Below are 9,577 nucleotides of genomic sequence, written 5' to 3'. Positions count from 1 at the left end.
CAAGGATTGCTGAACTGTTCCCTTTTTCTCACTATTTGTGCACTTTCTGCTATGGAGGATTTCCCTCCTATATGGGACACTTGGGTACACATGCTTTCCTACACAGACTTTGTTGACAAAGTGTGGAGTAGTTCTGAACTCCACAGAAGTTTAAGCTCTTGAAGACATAACTCTTACTTCAGTGGCTGCTTCCATATTATCCTGCTTAACTTCAGTTTGATCTGCCTGCACATAACATGTGACTACTTCCAGTAATTAATGTATATCAGAGGTCACTAGCAACCTCCTATTCTGCTAGACTCCTCAAGGGTTTCTTGTAGCAGAGGGTGAACCCTACCCTATTTCCTGCACACATTATGCCCACACACTCCTCTTTCTGGGTTTAATAATCTGAATAGTTCATCATCTTGTTTGCTCAGGGGTCACTCTGTACAAGCTGTAGAGCAAAGACAAATGGGTAAAAACATGCTTATAAAATGTGAAGCAACACTTTTTCTTTGCAATTAATATAAAGTACCTTGTAAAGAAAGAAGTTATCTCTTTAAAAATCCTGGCCTCTGTGAGTTGGTCTTTGCTATGTTCCCAGCTTGATGAGAGAACTACCTGAAAGATGAAAGGAAGAGTAAACTAATAAACTGTAACCAGGAAACCTACAATATTTCTGCCAGAGCTGCTGCTGGGAGGCTTACAGAGAGGGGTTGTTGCTCAGTGGTACAGCATCTGCTTTGCATGCAAGAGGTCCCTGATATCTCCAGGACCAGCTTGTACAATAGTGGTGGCAGCACACTTGAAGAAGTGGGGGATACTGAGAGCTCATATGTTCAGGTGGGAGAGTGGGTCTTGTGGTAGCAAGCGTGAATTGTTTCCTTTATTAAGCAGGATCTGCTCTGGTATGCATTGGAATGGGAGACTACATATGTGATATTCGTTGTAAGATATTTCATTTGTAAGATATTCCACTTAGGGATTGGGGCCACTCTGGGAACAGCACTTGCATAAAGTTCCAAGTTCCCTCCCTGGCATCTCCAAGATAGGGCTGGGAGAGATTCTTGCTTGAAAACTTGGAGGAGCCACTGCCAGTCTGTGTAGACAGTACTGAGCTAGGTGCCCCAATGGTCTGACTCAGTAGAAGGCAGCTTTTTGTGTCCCCATGAGATGCCCTCCCAGCATATCCTGTGATTGTATGAATGTGGGGGCATCCAAATGGCCTCTAAACACTCATATTGTTTAAACAAGTACTAGGATTGCATGTTTAGGGGCCATTCAAATGAACTGCCCCCACATCCAGTCAAGGGACAACCATGGAGGGTGCCCAGTGACTATGTGCTCAGTGCACCCTGCACTCACTCCCTCTTCACATATACTGCTGCCAGTATCATTTAACCAGCCTCAGGTAAACTGGGAAAGGATTCCCTGTCTGAAGCCCTAAAGAACCACTGCTATTCAATGTAGACTATTGGTGTAGGTGATTCATCCTTATAGCTACATATGGAAATAGTGCAAATCCCTTGGTTTAAGGGAAACATCAGTGCTTTTGATATACCAGTTCTCCTTCCAGACTTAATTGTGTGCCAGTGACTTCTATTCTTAACAAGCCCCAAAGCAGGGCCAAGGATTGGTAGTTTCTCTGTAGAAACAACTAGGGGGTGTGGGGGGTGGGCAGCTGGGTGGGGAAAGCAAAAAGCAACTTTCTCCAAGGTGTGATGAATGCACAAGGATTGATTACCACTGAAAAAGGTTGAGTAGAAGGGTGTAGATGGGCTCCAACAGAAGGAGAAAAGAGCAGCTAAGGAAAAAGTATGGGGGAGAGGGAAGCTAGCTCAAGTTGGTGCTATTCCTCCCATTCAGAGACAGCCCATTTTTAGGACAAGGTTTCAATATATAAATGTTATTTTGAAAGGCATCATACTCCAAATAGTGTTCAAGTGTCTTAACACAATGGTTGATTATAAAATCCACACTTTATATGGTCTGAGCTGTAACCGACTTTTGTGCAAACGTTTCTAGTACTTGCTACATTTCAAGGGTTTTCCTTGGTGTGGATGTGCTGAAGTTCTTCATATAAGTCTTGCATTTTTAAGGTCCTGTAGGGATGTTTCAGAGGGACTGGATTTTATTTAAAACCTTTCTCACATTCACTACACCTATTTCACTCTTGTTGGGATTTTGTATGTCTATTACTTCCTTTGGTGAGCAGTTCTCCCACCTTGCTATTCTTGGTTTTCCAAACTCTCCTTCAATCAGACATGCTTTATGTGGTGATGGTCATCACTGATACTCAGTGCTTCCTTGGTTATATTTTCCTTCATTCTGGAATATGACTTCTCACATAGACAGTTTCCATATAAATCATGTGGTGGTCTGGATGAACTGAAGTGCAGTCTTTGTTGAGCTGAAATAATAACCTTTGGGCAAGGAAAAGAAATGCAAGTGCGTTGGTGCTAGTATCCCCCGCTCTGCCCGCGCCTTGATATGTAGGAGTCCTTGTTCTCAAGGACACTTTGAATCTTATCAGGTGTTTAGCTCTTCTCTTCCCACCTCCCACTTCTAGTTTGAGACTTTCTGTAATGCGCACACAGAGGAACTGTTGTCTTGGATACTGCAGTGATTCTTAGTCAGCAACCCTTTCTGCTGAAAAGACTGGAATAGCAACAAACATGGTGGAGGACAATTAGAGGCAAGCAAAGCATTTAAAAAGATGTACAAAATTATGCATGCTGCAGCCTGGACAGAAATACAGGATGATCTTCTGAACCCAAAGCAGGATCAGTCCTTTCTGCTGTATCATAGAATTTGTGCATCCATCCATGACCTTACTGTATACTAATTGCCCAGATTTAATTTTGTGCTATACCAATGGCACCCTCATCACATAACCTCACCTTTGACAGCCAGATAATCATTAACCACCAGGGATTTTATAGGTGCTAGAGTAAATTGAATTCAGTAATTGATTATTTAGATAGCCAATATAAAGAAGATAACCACAGAACTGTCGTGTGGAAAGACTGGGTCAGAAAGGGAACATTTGACATCCATAGTACTGGAAGCCAAGACATTCACAAAAGAGAACTGGATTTCAAAATGGTGCAGGAACATTGGATTATAACTCTTAAAAAAGTGTTCTACCCCCTTCTGGCAGTCGTTGGAATCCCATGTGAGTATGATGGACAGGAGCAGAAACTAAAAAGGTAGAAGTTAGAGAACATTTCTTACTTAACTGTCCCACTTGGCTGAATCAGTAACAGAAGCAAGGATATATGAGTTTAATTGTGGAGATTGCCAAACTCAGTAATGGGAGATAGAGAACAAAGAACTCACAGAACTGAAGTCAATGAAGAGGAAGAAAAAGCTATTGTGACTGAAGGAGAGGGAAAACAGCCCCTAAATATGTGCAGAGTCTCTTCCTGCCTTGGATGATGCCATGGCTCCCTTTCTAAGCTGTGCTATTGGATTTATGACATTCAGCACAATGATGGCCTTAAAGAATGTTTTTGAACAGTCATTCCCTGCATTGACCAGTCCAGGTTCAAGACAGAATGAAAATTGAGGGCTTTCAAAGCAAAATTCCAGCCGGGGGGTGGGGATTCAGCCTGTGCTGAATTTTACTTCTGATGTGGTGCTACTAATGCAACACAAGCATTTTCAGTGAGAGGATAAAAGAGGAAACGAACTCCTAGGTATTGCAGGACTCTTGAACAGTGAGGAGCAAAACCCTTTTCAATCTAGCCCAACTGCCAACCTCCTTCCCTAATCATTGGGGATAGGGTAGGAGTGAGTCTTCACACAAATATATATATTTGTGTGTGTTTCAGTATTTTAAAACCCATTCACTGGAAGAAAGATAGTATATAAATCTGTGGTTTTTTTTTTTAAAAAAAACATGAAATATATACATTCTGAATGTATAATTGTGGGGAGCCTGGTGAAGGGTTTTTCTCTACCCTGTCAGGTGGCAGAGGCTGGATTTATCCACCAGCACAGTACAATTAAAGGGGAAGGTCTGTTTTGCATTATGCTCTCCTCAAACCTGATCCTTGGGTGGAGCACAACAACATAATAGACCCCATGACTACTATTCACAATGAGATCCTCACGATCAGCAAAAAGCAGGCTAAGGGAGCCTAGCCCACTTTTTGCTGTATTGCCACTATATGCTGTATTGTGGCTCCGCACCATAGCAACACACGAGGAGACCCCTGCCGGGAGGCTGGAACAAGCCTCCCAACCCTGGGGGTCTCTCCAGGATGCCCTGCGCGCTTGCTCGGGGCATCCTGGAACTTCTGGGTGCCACATGGCCCCCGATCCCCCAGCCCCCGCTGCCTCTGTGACAGAGCCGGCAGTCACGTGGGTGCCCAATCTGGCCATCGAGGGCTCCGCGGGTGATAGTCTGCAAGGAGAGCAGGCTAAGTCTGCTCTCCCTGCAAACCCCCTAAAGCGAGTCTCATGGATCGTGAGACTTGCTTCAGTATATTATGCTTCTGGTGGTGAGACCTCTGGCATAAATTGGCTGAACTGATGTGACTGACAAAATGTTCCCAAACAGTCCAACTACTCAAAGAATGAGCAGCAATAGAATATTTGCAGTCCTGCTTCTGGTTGGCGGGGGTGAGGGGGATATTGTATGTTTGGCTGGGATTAAGAATTTTAGGGATAGGACAGTGTGGGACAGGCTGAGGACTGAGTGTGAAGAAGTCCCTGAAGGTGAGGCAGGTAAGGCTCAAGGAGCACAAAGAAACAGTGGCTGAAGGAAGGACAGGGTAGGCAGTAAGAGACAGGAACTGGAGATAAGGGTAAGTAGAGGAAACAATTCTTGGAAAAGGGAAGGTGCAAGGAAGATTAAGAAAGGAAATGGACAAATGAGAGAGGAAGCTGTGAAAAACATTCATAGGAACAAGAGACAGTGGAAGCGGGTAGCATCTGAATTATATGCTTCTCGCTTTGCCTTTCAGCAAACATTATGACATTTGTGATTTTCTGGCAAAAAGACTGCCTTATTTCCACCTCCAGTCGCTACCACCTCATGGCCATGTCCTTAGCAGACACAGTCGTCCTTCTTCTCGTCGTCATTCTTGAGATGACCGTGAAAATCTTCAGTGTAAGGCCATTCTGGTACAAAGACCCCTGGTGCACTCTCCACGATGTATTCAACTACGGTGCAGTCAATACTTCAGTCTGGTTGGTGGTATCCTTCACCATTGAGCGCTTCATTGTGATCAACACCTTCAGGCTGAAGATGAGAATCTGTTCCCCCAAGAACACACTTTATGCCATTGCTGTGATCCATGTCTGCAGCTACACTGTGGCCATCCCCTATTTTTGGTGTAACTATTCAGAGGTACAGAGAGGTACCGGATATGCTATCTGTAAGTATAACCCTAAACTCTCTAGTACATATATTGAAAGTCTTGTGTGGTTCCAGACTTCTCTCATTTATATTATCCCTTACATCATCATCTTCACCTTGAACAGCCTCACTCTAAGGCAGATAATCCACCGTAACAAAATATACTGTGCCACCAAGGGAGTGTTGCATACAATAACTTCTGGTAACCACTTCAGGAATCAGAAGAAGAAATCAGCCATCCTCCTGATCACTGTCTCAATGACATTCGTCTGTCTCTGCACCATGAGGTTTGTTACCCAGATTATCATCAAGACCTACTACTATGATAAAGAGAGGCAAGATTATTCCAAAATTATTAATATTTTGGCAGATATTGGCACCATGCTGGAAATGACTAACACGGCTATCAATATGTATCTCTATGCCTGCACCCAATCTGCCTTCCGCAAGGAGCTACTCCAATCCCTGAAGGCCATTTTGCATCCTTGGCAAGCAAAAAAAAATAAGGTTAGTACTGTTTTCCAGGCATAGAGCAACATAACATCTAAGAAGAAGAAAGAGTGAAAGAACTCTATTAATTGGCACCTACTGTTCTCAGCTAAATCAGCTCCAAGGTATCATCAACCTACAGCCCATCCTGGACAATGATGCTTCCATCTCATAGTGATAGCTCTTTCCTTGCATACAGGAAGCCCTCAGATTGAAACAGGGGCGTATCTATTGTAGGGCAGGCAGGGCACATGCCCCGGGTGCCACTTGAAGGGGGGCACCATTTTTTAAAATAAAAAAATTAAGAAAAATTGCCACCGAAAACAAAATTGCCATTGTGCATGCTCAAATGGCCTCTGTGAGGCCCTAGGTCATGCCAGGCTTCACAGAGGTCATTTGAGCATGCACAGTAGCCATTTTGTTTTCAGCAGTCATTTTAAAAAAACATTATTTTTAAAAATGGCCACCGCACATACTCAAATGGTCCCTGCAAGGCCCTAGAGAGCAGCGGGGGAGGGGGAGCCTTTGCAAACCCCCCCCCCAGCCTTTAGGATGCCCCCCAAACGGGTTACAGGAATTTTTTTTTTTTTTAAAAAATTAATATAATATAAGTCACTGTACACATATTCAGTTTGGCACTATGTACAGAGAATCAGGGCTTGTGAATAATGAACTGAAGCTTGTGAGTTAGGATTGTATTCATTTGCTCTTACTTTGCTTCTTGTGATAAGTGAGTTAAATGTGATGTCTTAATAATATGGCTATTAATGGTGAGTTTGTCTTTGAATCAGTGTGAAATCCTTAGTATTAAGGCCCACTGGGAGTTTCTTTCTCTCATTTTAACTGTCTTTCTGAAAGACTAGAATATATTCCAAGCAGTGACACAGTTTACTCTGCATATCCTTTAATTATTTTCAGAATATCTGGGAAAAGTCAAATTCTCCATTTATTTTTAAAACTTATGTAATAGTGATTCTACACTGCATAGTAGAGAATTAGACAGGCACTTCTGTTTAGTTTTCCAAGTACACCTCCACATAGTATTTGGGTATTTCATGAGCCCCAGCATACTGAAATTTGTAGTTTTCCAGCATTTTTTGGTCTGGCTACGTCCACTGCTAAATAGTTTTTGAAATATTAAAAGATTAACGAGCTTGACTTGTATTTTTGAGCTGATATTATGGTAATGTTATCTGAAAGATGGGTGTCAGATGTTTGGACAGGGGGCGCAATTTCAGTGCTTGCCCTAGGCTCTATTTTCCCTAGATATGCCTCTGCCTTGAAACAGCTACTAACCACAACAGGTCACATGGCAGAGACATGAACAGCTCTGCAACATCCTTTTTGAGAAATGGCAATCAGAATTTTAAGTGTAGCCATATCACAGGATTGCATAAGGGTATTATTGCCAGTTTTGTTTTTAATATTTTATTTTTGCCAATTATTATTTTCAATCCCTTTCTTAGTAATCCCTACATGAAGTCTGTCTTTTTTTCTTTTCTTTTTTTACAGCTGCTACATACTGCATCAATATTTTCACTGAGTGATCCACCACAACTCTAGGATCTCTCTGTTTATTAGTCTTCACCAGTTCAAACCTCATCAGTGTACATGTGAAACCAAGATGTGTTGCCCCAATGTGTATCACTTTATGCTTACTTACATTGAATACCATTCACCATTTGGTTGCCCCATTTACTCAATTTGAAGAGATCCTTTTGTAGCTCTTTGCAATCCATTTTGGGTTTCACCATGAATAATTTGATTTCACCTACAAACTTGACCTCCTCACTGCTCACCCCTAACTCCTGATCATTTAGGAACAAGTTAAAAAGCACCAGTCCCAATACAGATCCTTAGGGAATCCCACTTAATCCTATTCCAACTCTCTACCTCCTTAGGCAGTTACCAGTCCATAAGAGGACCTGTTCTCTTATCTCATGACTGCCAGGTTTACATAAAAGCTTATAGTGAGGGACTTGTTTTTTTTTAAAAAAAATTGAAAACCAAGTATACGATGAGGCTGTTCTCATGTGCAGCCTAACCCAGGCTAGGGAAGTCTAGTCTGTGTGTGATCCCGCTGGGGCAGTGCTGCCTAACCCTGCTCTCTAGCCTGGCTTTTAGCCAAGGTTAAGGGAGTGAGTGCTCCCTTAACCCGGGCTTCCTGCTCATATATGAGCTTGGGCTGCTTCCAGCCAGGCGGCTGGCCTCACACAGAAAGGGGCGCCTAGAGTGCCTGTCTCCCAGGGGGAATCCCCCAGTGCACTGTATTCAGCACATTGTGGAATATCTGGAGGCTGGGACACATTGTCTCAGCTCTCTGAAGATTGGTCGTGTGGAAGCACAGACAGAGCTCCCACCAACATTTTGCCAATCGTCTGGGGCAGAAGGTGAGTGAAGTGAAGCTGTCCCGCCCCGCCCCGCCCACCCAGTCGTGTGGAAGACACCAATATCTACCAAATAACCCTATCCACATGCTTGTTGTCACCCTCAAAGAACTCTAGGTTTAGTGAAGTATGACTCACCTTTGCAGAAAGCCTTTCAGGGCTTGTTCTTGCTTAGTAATTTGCTCTTTAGTTATGCTTTCCACTAATTTACTGAGAACAGACTTTAAACTAACTGCCTTATAATTCCCTGGATCCATCCTGGATCCTTTCTTGCAAATTATTTTATTTATTTATTTATTTATTTATTCTATACCGCCCTTCCAAAAATAGCTCATTTACACAGAGAAATAATAAATAAGATGGCTCCATGTCCCCAAAGGGCTCACACAATCTAAAAAGAAACATAAGATAGACACCAGCAACAGTCACAGGAGGTACTGTGCTAGGGGTGGATAGGGCCAGTTACTCTCCCCCTGCTAAATAAAGAGAATCACCACGTTAAAAATTGCCTCTTTACCAAGTTAGCAGAGGTGATTGATGTTACATTGGTGGCTTTCTAGTCTTTTGGGATGACAACCACTTTTGGGTGGTTGTCATCCAGAGCTGATGTTTTGTTAATGTTTCATTCATCAACAAGCCCTTAATCTCTTGAATTTTACTCTGTTCATCAAATTCCCTCCAGAAAGACAACTCAGACACGGGTATTTGCCTACAACCACAGAAGTCAGATTGTTCTGGGTTGTTCTACAATTGTTCTGGTGTGTGTGTGTGTGTGTGTGTGTGTGTGAGAGAGAGAGAGAGAGAGAGAGAGAGAGAGAGCGCCCTCTGTAGCACCACACATTTCTCATTCTATGCAATTGCCTCCACTAGAGACTTATGGCGTTTTCTTAGTACTTGTTTACAAATGTACAAGCATAGACTATTTGAAACAAGCAGATTCCTAAGGAGCGAGGGAATAGGCAGTAAAACTGCTGCTCCTGTATCAGATCCCTCAAAGTAACAGGGCAGATACCATACATCTGCTCCCGGCCTCTGCAACCCAAAAAACCTGTATAAATTCCAGCATTGTGAGGGTGCAGGATGCTTGGCAGAACCACTGCTTTTAGGTATTTCTCTATCCCTCTCCCTACCCTGATGGTGTCCCAAGTCTCATTTCTGGAGAAGGATTCCGAACCACAAAGGACCATTCAAGCCCTTCTATGAGAGGAGAGCTGGTCTTGTGATAGCAAGCATGACTTGTCCACTTAGCTAAGCAGGGTCTGTCCTGGTTACATATTAATGGGAGACTAGGAATGTGAGCACTGTAAGATATTCCCCTTAGGGGATGGGGTTGCTCTGGGAAGAGCAGAAGGTT

Source organism: Hemicordylus capensis, chromosome 4 (assembly GCF_027244095.1).
Source record: "Hemicordylus capensis ecotype Gifberg chromosome 4, rHemCap1.1.pri, whole genome shotgun sequence".
Classification (NCBI taxonomy): domain Eukaryota; kingdom Metazoa; phylum Chordata; class Lepidosauria; order Squamata; family Cordylidae; genus Hemicordylus; species Hemicordylus capensis.
The sequence above is the reverse complement of the archived record's forward strand: the minus strand, read 5'-3'. Positions refer to the sequence as shown.